Source organism: Acipenser ruthenus, chromosome 37 (genome assembly GCF_902713425.1).
Source record: "Acipenser ruthenus chromosome 37, fAciRut3.2 maternal haplotype, whole genome shotgun sequence".
Taxonomy (NCBI): Eukaryota; Metazoa; Chordata; class Actinopteri; order Acipenseriformes; family Acipenseridae; genus Acipenser; species Acipenser ruthenus.
In genome coordinates, this window is record NC_081225.1 from 7,724,293 (window position 1) to 7,737,143 (window position 12,851).

Sequence of the window (12,851 nt, forward strand, 5' to 3'; positions counted from 1 at the left end):
GCTCAGGCGCAATAATTAAAGCTGTCCCTGACGAGAGAGAAGCAGCAGGAGGGCTGCAGTGTTCTGACTTCAGCTGGGTCCTGTCTTTGTCTGTCAGCAACACGTTCCTGATTTATTTTCAGCTTGATTTGAAATGTACTCCAGCATTACTATTGCTACTATATATGGAATAATGTACATCCAACAGTGGTCTGCAGTGCTTTGCATTTACCTCTTCCTCTCCTACCAATCAAAACTTTAAAAGCAGTAAAAAGTGTCTGAAAGGAGTGCCGAAAGCTAGCTAAACTGTGCTATGTGCTAATATTAACCTTTTCATCCTATAATATGCTTTTAAAACAAGTTGTCACGACTAAATACCCTGTATCTAGAAGACACAAGGGTAAAGGCATACCTTGTAAGAGTGTGTGTGTGACAGAAGCCTCAAACTATGATCCCTGCCATTGTTCAGGAAACATTCATAATGTAGATGATCAAATTAAGCTTAGTGCCTGAATCTGCCACTAGATGTCACCCAAATACCATGCCATTAATTAAGTTACCTGATAAAATGTAACCTGTTTTGTTTCTCTCCAAAACCCCCTTTAAGTCAGTTCTATAAACTAAAATGATAATGTGGAAATAGCATCACTATACTTCATTTTCACTCTTGCAAGGGTCTATACATGTTTGGTACTACTTGCTATAACCTTGGGTAAGGTAGTCTAACATGCCAGAGGACCCTGCCGGTGCTTGGCCAGCCACCGGAGTTGCTAGTGTGTGGTGAGCCAAGGACTCCCCAACCAACCTACCCCCTACCCCCTACCCCCTACCCCACCCAGGCAGCGCTTGGCCAATTGTATGCCGCCCCCTGGGAACTCCCGTCCATGGTCGGCAGTGGCATAGTTTGGTTTCGAACTGGCGATCTCCAAGCTATAGGGTGGAGTGCCTTTATCGGATGCGCCACTCTGGAGCCCCCTTATTATCTTTTTTAAGATTTTCCTGGCCGCTTAACTGTACTGAGGTTCTGCTCTATAGTGTTTTTTTTTCAACATTTTTTCAGAATGTAAATATTTAAACTGGACCATATATATTTTTTTAGAGCGTTTCCTCCATTTTTGCTACAAAACGAAAAACAAAACACCTTGAGAGTGCTGAAGACCTTTCTTTGTTGTTTTGGTTCTAGTTTTGTAAAATTAGCACTTGTTATACCTCTCTCAAAAATAATAAATAAAAATAAGAGCTAACTAAAGACTGGAGTAAACCTGGCCCAATGCTGCAGCACAATGCAGCCTTTACTGTAAGTCTAATAGTTGTGACAAAACTACTGCAGTGAGTTTGAACGACAAGAACATTTCAAATCTGAATAAAATACAAGGAGAAGAAAGAGTCATTGTTGATAGGAGGCAAGACAAATACCTTGTTTTGCACTCCGTTAAGAACCCTTGCGAATTTCAGCGGTCTCCTGGGTTTTTTAAAAATAAAACACATTTCATACAGATTTTTTTTTTTCTGTAAACCAAGTCTCTTCAAAGGCTCCAGCACAGGGAATAGGAAGTGAGAGTACATCACAATGGAGTTTTATTGAGGGAAATGCGACTGGATCCCAAGGAAAAGAAGACATAAAAAGGAAAAAATAAAATGTTTTTATTCAAGAAAAAAAATGCTGCTGCCAAATATGTTCATTGGCATAAAATTGCTTTTCGAGCATATTTGGGAAGAAAGGCTGTGGTGTTTACTGAAATACACTGACTGCATCCAGACAGATTTATTTAAAGCATTACACATGTGAAGGTAATGCTAAAATATGTTACAAATGCGACAAGCTTAACATCAAACAGTCTTAAGATTTTTTTTCCCTTGAAGTTTCAAAGCACTTCATCAAATAAAAAGCCAGACAGTTTGAAAATCTTTTAGTTTAGTAAATTGTACCATGAAATTCAGTACCATTCACTATGCTGTCCTCCGGTTATTGGTTGTAAAACAACCACATTGGGAAGGACATTTACACAGTAAATCTTACCAATTTTTTAGGTAATTTTTCTTATTTTGCATCCATTTCTTTTTTACCATGAGTGCAATCTTTAAACAATGTCAGTATTCAGTATGCTGTTTAGCATAATGAGATGAATATGAAAAGATGATATTGTTTTTAGATGGAGCTCACATAAAAAAAAAGGATGCATAGTAGTTAAAATGCACAAAATTGCTCATGTGGGCTTACATAAAATTAGATACATACACAAATACAAATATAGCAATAGTCAATTTCTACAAAAATGGTAGTTCCATTAAAAGTGAAACAGTTTTTGTCCGTCACTTGGAAGCGTGGTTAAGTGATCCAAAAGGCCTACATAAGCTGTGAGAGAGTTGTGTGCAACTATTCAGCAACAACCATGAGAAATTAAAAGGAAAATCAGAAACTTTCACCCAACAAGACTCACCTGCTTCCACTCAATCAATGCACCAGGAGCTACGCATTGTGGGTTTGAATAGCAGGTCCACACATTTTCGTACAGTGAGTGTAAAGGATAGGGTGCTCTATCCACAAGTGATGCCATACCAGAATGCACTCTATAATATTAGAAAACGATTCATTATTATCATCCAATCAGCTTCCAGCTTTAGCAGGCTTCTAACAGACAGTAGATGCCCGCTGGAACGTCGTTGCATCAACTGTGAATCAAACTTAAAATCAATCCACGCAAGTTCAGACTTTTTCATTTTGACTTTCTGTATTGAAAGCTCTGTATTGGACTTCAAATACTAAACAAAGAAACAATTGGTCCAAATTTATTTTATTATGCACCAAAACCAGCCAATCAATACTTCGCACTGATGAAAGCAACTGTCCCCACAACTGCCGAATCAGCCAATCAGTGCCTGTTAGCTCGACTGGAGTGCAGCATCTTTCAACAACAAACCGAGACACGGACAGTTCAGTAATATTGCTCCATTCCGATATCTGGCACTGTCCAGATAAACTATAAGCAACTCTGACAAGTAATGTTATTTTTTAAATAAAGTTTTTCTCTAATTATGTATGTGATTCTTTCTGAACATTTTTGGTACTATTTTCCTAAGACTTTGCTCAGCGGAAAGGTATCCGACAAATTCAAGGTAAATCTTGGTTTTAAGAACATAAGAACATAAGAAAGTTTACAAACGAGAGGAGGCCATTCAGCCCATCTTGCTCGTTTGGTTGTTAGTAACTTATTGATCCCAGAATCTCATCAAGCAGCATCTTGAAGGATCCCAGGGTGTCAGCTTCAACAACATTACTGGGGAGTTGGTTCCAGACCCTCACAATTCTCTGTGTAAAAAAGTGCCTCCTATTTTCTGTTCTGAATGCCCCTTTATCTAATCTCCATTTGTGACCCCTGGTCCTTGTTTCTTTTTTCAGGTCAAAAAAGTTACATACAGCATGTACAAGGCATTGCTTATTGAAGTAGACCACACATAGGACACTGTGTTCAATTCTGGTCCCCACAACACAAAAAGGACATTGTGACCATGGAGAGAGTCCAGCAAAGAGCAACCAGACTAATCCCAGGTTGAGAAACTGAATTTATTTAGCCTAGAAAAAATAGGGGTTGTCACAAAGATAGAGGGAACTGAATTTGTTTAGCCTAGAACAAAGAACAGTTAGGGAGTGGGGGCTTGATTGAAGTCTTTCAAATATTAAAAGAAATTGACAAAGCTACGTAAACTGTCTGATTCTGTAATAGATGTTAATCGCTGTCCTGACCGCACACACCGATAATCCATTGCAGTACCTTATCAGAACCACTCTGCTACCACTTTTTAATATTTGTTCAAAATACATTGTTGTGCCATTGCGAACGATATAACAGTAGGACACAGTGTAAACAAACTGGCAAGCCAACAAAAACGTAGGTGGTTAAAACTAAGAAATAATGCATTGAACAGACTTTCCTTTTAGTCTTAAAACATAATTAGGAGTAACTTTAATGAGTTTTTATTCAATCTTTTCAGGGCTCAAAGGGCACTTTCTGACTGATAGCATTAAGATAATAGCAATACCCAAAGAAAGCATGGTAATAGAGGAGAATGAAAGAAGGCTGTGTCTAGTTAAATGGGCTGTCAGTCTTAGTTATAATTTACATTTAATTAAACAAACCAGTAAAGTCACATTGACTCCAAGAGGTGGATTTACATAATTAACTTGTTAACCAAAGCTTGATGCTATCATCACAGGGGACCTGTCCTTTAATATATTCCAGGCCCTCCACTGGCCTCTCCACTGGGCAAGGGGTGCTCAATAAACTCTCCTCCAGAAACGCTACTGTCCACTTCTGTTTGTTTAATAAATCATTGAAATACATTAAGCACAAGGTCCCTCCGCTCCACGTTTCTGAGCTCAGCTAATTAACACAGGAAATATGTTGATAAAGCACAACGGCAGCTCTGTGAGCTGACGAGGACATTTTCAGATGCATGTTTTGTGTTTAATAAGCCAGGCCAAAGTGTGAACATCACATGGGATATTTACTAAGGAACACGACTTTGGAATATGGTTTTGACATTATGTCCACTAAAGGGACACTATTTATTATCACACATCTTTTAAAGAGCTGTATCGTTTGAATTCTTCCTAATATTTAATTGCTTACCTGTTTAAAAGCTTATTGTGTGTTCTGTATGATTCTCTATTGTGGTTTTTGCTGAGATCATCATTTACCATGTTTAAATGCTACATTTCTGAAGTGAGGGGTCCCTGTAGCACGGTGAGATGAACCAACCCCAGATGATTTTACTCCTGAGCCTGCATGAGTGCAAAGGTCAATGCATGAGGGCTGCAGCAAAAATTAGCAACTTCACGCAACCAGCCTTCGAACCAATGATTGCATGAATCACCCTGCACACCACACGGTAGTGCCAGTTCTAGCCACTGGAAACCTCTAACATTAAAAGTTATCTTCACCACCATTTATGTATCTATTCCAGTTATTGCTGGAGGGGAGTGCACATTGGTTCGCCCTTGGATTGACAGAAACAGTGCATCCAGCTCCATTAGTGTTAAAGACCTATCTGCATGCAATAGGAAATCAACAACTGACCAGTGTTTCTTTATGATTGATGAGAAACACTCAACCCTCATTAAAAAGCTCCCTGTTATAATCTTTGCTCTAAAGGCTATAATAACTTGTTTCCTGGGTAGATTACGTCCTATTAAATCACGGCTCCTGAAATAAGCAATGAGAGTGTTCATGTTTCCCATCAGATTGATGTGAAGAATATAAATGTCTTTCGAGTATTTTGTGTGTTCATTCGTTGCAATTATCTTAAAAATATATATTTTTACTAATAAATGGGGTACAGAATTAAAAATGAAATACAGTACTATACTAGGTTCAATATAGCTCTCAGTTTTGCATGCCTTAAAGTAAATAGCAGGGTTCTAGAAAAAAATAGCATTATATGTCCCCGCGTGTTGCTACAACTGTTTAATTAACATGCCTCTATAAGTTACACTTATAACTGTAAAGTCTGTTTCAAAGCTCTTTTCAAAATGTCTAGTGCACTGGGGTTTGAAATCTGTCCTCTAAATCACTGTTCCGTACCATATCATAGATCATTATTGCTGTGTCACCTGTTTGACAATGTGGGCAATAATCCTTACACCATCAATGCACTAGAGCAGCCATTTTGAAAAGAGCTTTGAAATAGACTTTAAAGTTATAAGCGTAAGAAGTTATCAGAATGTTAACAATGAAAAGAAAAATGACAGGTGCGTTATTTAAACAGTTGTAGCAACACGTGGGGACGTGGAACGCTGCTACCTACTCTTTAAAGCCTATTCACACCAGACGCGATGAGATTTGTCCTGCGATAAAGTGATAATTTCATTGCGACACTACCTTTCACACCAGTGGTGACAGGCGCTCACGATGTGATAGGCAACTCTCCTCTGATTGGTCAGTCCCTAGCTACCGCGCGACAAAATCTCAAAAATAGGCACCAATCATATTTTGTTCTTGTCGCTTCAGTGTTGCCCTGTCGCATTGCAGGCCTGCATGGTTTGTATCAAAACTACATGTTCTATTTTCTTTTTGTCACACTACAGATTTGCTTGTCGCATCGCATCTGGTTTGAATAAGCCTTTACTTTTGGGTAGTCTGTTATGCTTGCATTTCCTAGGCTAACCTCAGCAAGGTCAAAGCATGTCACTGTCTGGCTGCAAAGCAAATCTGTCATCAGGGGAAGTCGTTAGTTGGTTAATGACATGAAGGAAGCCATTGAATGGGTGGAAAGAACATCAATTTACAGGTGTAATGACCTAGGAAGTGCAGTATAACAGACCATCGTAAACGAAGGCATTCAAGCAGATGGAGATGAATCATTGTGGCAAAGTGGTAAAGACGTGCAGGTGAGTGCAGGGCAGAATAATCACACAGACAAGCAAAACACTCACGGTTTTTAGTACACACAAGACGGGCTCCTTCTAGGTTATTTGGTTTAACCATATGCAAAGGAACAGATCACTCAAGCCATGCCCCCTATTTATACCCTCGCCCATGACCCCGAGGTTAACGAGCGCATCCGCTCCTCCAGTCCTCGGATGCCACGCCGCTTACCGTCTGGGTCACTGAGCTCGGGTGCCATAGCTCCGCCCCTTTCCGAACTGACCGACTTCCATCTACCCTACGGAATAAACTGTCGTGCCATTTCATTAAGGGTACTCTGTTCCTCGTGCACCGTGCCCTCACAGGTCGAGAGGGAGATCTAACACTAAGACTCATTCGATCTCTGTCACAATCATGCAAAACTGTTTTCTCTGAAAGAAAGGAACATTTTGTCTAGCATTGAAACTGGAGGGAGACAACATCCTCTCGAGACCCTGTCTATATTTGAATGTACAGGACATTGTTTTCCTTTTTTGGTTATTACTGTTTCCCTAAATTTAAGAGTTGATTTCTTTGGGTCTCAGTTATCAGTGGTTCAAAGGCGAATTGAATCCAGTGAATGGTCATGATATACTATAGTGGTGTACTTTCAGAGATGTTACTACCTTAGTGGAAATGAAAACATAGAAAGCGCACTGGGTATTGTGGGGTACAGTAATCCGTTGCGTATCCGACTGCGGTGGGACCAGAGTAAGGGCGGATATGTAAAAAATGGCATGAATGAATTTTAAATACCATTATACACAGCTTTAACAAGTACTATATTCACACAATTATTGTTTTGAGATTCAGCTTTTATTAGGGAGCTCCCCTACATCTCGTTTAGAAAGATACAGGGTATTAATGCTTGTGACAGAGTAGCCGTCTGTCGTGTGGATGCATGCATTCGCTGCTGAGTGACAGGCAGGAGATCGAGACAGAGGTTGAAGCTGATACGCCCCCCGCAGGCGAACAGGATTTATTTACATATCAAGTCAACATACTGAACATCTAACGTGACACTACCAGCAATGGCAGCGCACGGGGCAGATACAACACAGTGTTGATCATGGCGGATATGTGACGGGCATATACGCGACGGATTACTGTATTTTAAAACTTTGAAAACATCTCTGTTTGCAATAGGTGAAGAATAGCGGACTGGTGCATCGGATGTTATGCCCCTTGTATAAATTAGGCAGGGAAAATAATTCATATTAATTAGTACAGAGGCACAGTGGAAAATGCATACTGGAAACAGATGCTGAATCAGCCATTATCAGAATTACCAATGGTGTAAAACAGCCTTCGTTAAAGTAGTGATGAATGGGACTCTGTATGATTTATGCTTCCTGGGCGCCCGACGCTGATGCTAGCCAATCGCCTTCCCCAGAGGACACACCAAACAGCTGTCAGGCACTCATTAACTTTCCCAGAATTAATTTGTCAGTCGAAAATGGGTTGCATCTTTGTTTGTGCGCACATTAAAGGGATGCATCATCTACATTATCCTAATATTTCATTTCTTAACTCTGTCTTCTGTATGATTCTCTATTGTGGTTTCTGATTAGATCATTACTTGCCATGCTTACTAACTACTCCATCAAAAAGAGGCAGATTGTGGGGAAGGATATTAGCATTGCGTACATATGCACTACATGGCCACTTTCACAGGATGCCTGCCTGATTGGATATGGCATCGCCCTTCTTTGTGGGGCACGTTCTCCTGGTATACCCTGGATACCTCGATTACTCTGTAGTTTACTTAACAAGTCATCCCAATAATTCTGCACTTGAACCCTGATGCTGATAACTACTTTTAAGACAGTAATGCACCCATCCACTGTGCCAGTGCACATATAGAGAAGCATGGCATCTCCCATGGCCACCACAATCCCAGGATTTCAACCGCACTGAGCACATTTGAGATGAACTTGAATGGTATATTCGTCATCCTGGCACCCATGCCAAGTTGTGTCAAAGCTGTAATCAGATCAAACGGTGGCCTAACCCAATATTAGGGACAGGTCGTAATAAAGTGTATGTTATAAACATAATTATAAAAAGAAGTGCTATTGATAGGCTAACCGACTGTACCACAGTGTTTGTATGCAATTGAACTATCAGCAGGAGATGTTAAACAGAGGTCCTGTCTATTTTGTGAACATGACATCTTTGAATGCAGATGCCTGTCTTTGAAGAAGAGACACTTATCTATTCAGAGATACCATGATATTTATTAACCAATCAGGGTGGTTTAAAAACAGGCAATAGATGTCCCGCCCCTAAGCACCACAAACCAGGACACTGTGTATTCTTTTTTTGGGGTTTCTGAACAGTGATTCTGAACTTAATCTTAAGATTGCAGCTGATTTTCAGATAAAGCGTAGTACTGTGCAATGTCCACTTCAGAACCTCAGGACAATCTCTTGAGATTGGATTATAGTGAAGGTTGTTGTACGTACGTACGGTATGTATGTCACACTTCACATTATTTCATATATCAGGAGAACCGCTTATCCAGCTGTCATGAAACTTGATAGTAACATTATTTAGCAGAAGTTATTGAGGATATCTGATTCGGGAGGTGTCTGTCTGTGTGAAGGTGTCTGTCTGTCTGTCTGTCTGCCACACTTAAATATTTGTATTTATCCGGAGATTGTGATTAAATATGTTATTGCTATTCTGTACGAATCAGTGCGTTCTGTTGTTATATGTCACGGTCAACAACTTTTTCTTCATACTGATAGCTGTAGTTCTGAATTGACAGCCATGGTGAGGGGATGTATGCCATTGACATATTTATTCCTATTCAGACTTCCTGCAGGATCCAGGTGGTTTATAGTTGAAATGTAAGCCTCTGGAAGATTGTACTTATAGGACCCAATGGGAGTGTGCATGTGTAATGACCAGAAAATCAATTACCCAAATGAACTCAAGCACTCAGTCAGTTCACTGTTCTGCTTTAGAAAAAGACTGGTACTGGCATTGTTCCTGGATTTGGGATGCAGCTGCTACAGTTCCTTTTTCTACCAGCAGATGTCACTATTACACTGCGGTGCATCAGTGAACACAGAATTCTGATCATAAAACAAAGAAAATGAATTCGGTGAGAAAAAAAAAAACCAATAAAAAAAACAAGTCACACAATTCCACTAAATGAAATAATAACTATGCAAATAAAATACATATATATTTAAAAAAAACCCTCATGTTTCTATGGTAACCTTGTTAATTAGAAGTATTAGAGCAAACAAACAAATAAAAGCCTAGTACAGATTATTTTATTTTTGTTCTAAGACAAGATAGTGGATGAAAAATAAAATAAATGTATGTAATAATGGAATAAATAATTTATACAGCTTGGGCTAATATCTTTTTTTTATCTATAAGTACACGTTGCCATGTGAAGTAACACAAAGCATTTAATCATGAAGTGTCAGAATGACACGAGGAAAGGGGCCTTTAATAGTTGATATGAAGAGAGATACAGCCATCACATTTAATGACAGTTTAATAAATTACAGGTCTCAGCCATTATAAAAATGACAAATTGTTTTAATATAAATTCAATGGGGGCTAATAAAGGGCAGAATTCTAATATCGGATATCTGGCCAATACGAAAATGAAAAAAATGAACCAATGTTGTTGTTTTCTTTCACTGATCCGAAATTTTAATAATTTAGGTCAGATTAACCATTGTTCAACGTTTACTTGAAGGAGGATAACCCAAACCCCACTGCTCACTTTACAGGTAAGTATATTTCTTATAATAACCTTCTATAGCCCCCAGATTGTTTGGATCTCAGACTGACCACCGCCCATCCCAGGAGCGCACAGGAACCACACAGACAGGTGTGTAAAATGGTTGTTCTTTATTATGTCAAACCAACAAAAAACCAACAGAACAGTTTTTTTTCTCACAAAGAAATGTCAATAAGAACACTTATACCCCCTAAAATAACAATGGTTTTCACAGGGAAGCTATAATTTAATATCCACACAGTAAGTATTCAGGTAAGTAAACAGTATAGTTAAGTGCCACACTGTTTAGAAGGTAGATTAATTATGTCCACAATACCCGGTATAGTGTCACCTGACCTTCAATGGCCGCAGAGTGTCTCATTCCTCAAAGGACAAAAGGCAGTCTTCTCCAAAGTGGTCTTGGTCATAATGCAGGCACTTTAATTTGTCCACGAAAGTCCAACTGGCTCCTTGCCAATACTTTGCATCCAGATCCCACCAGGGGGGATACTTCCTCCCTCCCTCTGTGACGTTGATCCTGGAGAAACAATGAAAACAATCCGTCCTTAATACTCGCTCTCCCCTCCCCGTCTCACTCTCTGAGCGGGGCTAATTCCCCTCCCTACAAGAGCATTAGTCTTCTGACCCGGCCACTGATACTGAACTCTAGAAGGTGAGAGCCTTGCTAATCGGGGTGTCTGCAGGTCATACAGCAGTCCGTCTTCTCTGCAATCCAGAATGGAGGGAGAGAGAAGGCAAGCCCTGGAGACAGACAAAACTACAATGTGTCAGCACTCATAATACAATAAAGATATACAATAAAGATATCCAACACTATACTTATTCCATTCACAGTCTCTATGTACTGGAGTCGTGTAACAGTTAACTAGAACGCTAGCATCCATCAAACGGGATGTTCACATAAACAACACGAGTTATACTCGCAGTCTGTTGTGAAACAGTATGCTCTTAATCTCAACAATGCAAAGAGTACTTCACTTTCTTCTGTGTGATGTAGAGTCTTCACTGTATTTTAGCTGTGCTGTTTTGTTTCCTTCTACTTCTCTTCAATGTATTTATTTCTTAGGCTCCAGTGCTGCTTCTCTTCCTTTCATGTCCAAAATGCCCCCGGGCCGGTTCCAGTGTGTTCCCCCCCCTGACTTTGATAATTTGTGACACACATGTAGCACATTGTGTGGATAACTACTCTGCAGTACTCTTGACCAAAATCTACAACAAATAAGGTTAATGTAAGAACATTTACATGCAGCTTACTGTTTTTTTTTTGGTTCTATAACATCATTTTTTTTTCATTACCTACAATTGCTTCAAACTTAAATGCCCGGTGTTTAAAAAAAGTCTCGTAAGGTTTCTGAAACTCATATATCAGTTTAAAAAACAGGGATCTCAAAAGTAAAAAGGATAAAGAAAGCAATCAATATATTAATATTCTGTAGTTCTACATTTTTTTTTTATTAAGACAGGTTTTAAACCTTCATTTTTGTACAGTGTTCATTTAGATATTGGTTGTGACACAGCAGTGCCTTGAGCACAGTTTCGCCCTCCCTCTTTCCTCTTGTTTGTTGCCCTCAAACTATTTGGCAGGTGTAGATTTTGTTTTATTCATAGGCATGATTCTACAGTTTGCCTCAGTCCAGAAGGCTTTCCTGCAGGAGGTCCTGGTGCATACAAGCTGGATATTAAGGCACACTTACAAGGAGATGGAATATCACTACCCTTGTATAAATGGCTTGCATTCTGCCATTGGTTCCCAGAACGCAGTCTTTTCAGAAACAATTTTACGGAATAGTTAATAAGCATGGCAAATAATTAATAGAGAAACAGAAAGCACACACATGATATAAACAGAAATAGCGGAGGCATTTACCATACAGGAAAATAAGTGGGCTATGCAGTGTCGTGTCAAGTTTTGCTGGAAACCTTTGTCATTTTGTTTTGTATAACTATCCACCTATCTGACAATGACCTTACATTAAAAAATGATCTTAAATGAGCAAAATTGCACAAGTGAGCCTACATGGGTTATAAAGCAACACATTCATTTCTGCAGGAATACCCCATGGTAGTTCCATTAAAGGTGAAACAACATTTTTGGCCTTCCCGTGTTGACAAAATCCTCAAATCACAGACCCTCTTTGTAGCATAAGGTTTTAAAACAAGACATAAGAAAAGTGTCTAGACCAAGCGTTTTGTGCCTTAAGCCATCCCATTGAGAATCCAGGAATGATCCTAGGGTGCAACTTTGTTGAATGACAAGCGGATTATAGCAGGGAGACTATACGGCTTGCTGACAGAGCTGAAAGGGGCTCTCGACTCATCACCAGCGCACTGAGGCTGCCTGCTCCGTGCCTCCTGACTGAAGCATCAAAGTGGTTTAGTGTCAACTGGATTACAGCTGCTGATTCAACACCATGAGCCGGGGGAGGGAAAACAGATGGTTGATAAGGCTAACTAGCATCACACAGGACGGCCCCCAAACAAAGACACCCCTGGTGTGCAGCCAGCGGGACCCCCTCACAACTCAGAGGGGATATAAATTATTCAGTTGTTGAATATTGCATAAGCAGCCATCAACCCTGCTCTGAAACAGCAGGACTCAATCCTGGATCTCCCTCCTAATCCTGCCACCCCAAATTGTAGTATAGGATTGGTGCTGATTCATTAGCCTTGCAAACCTTCTGATTCAAGTAATTTAAGTCTCT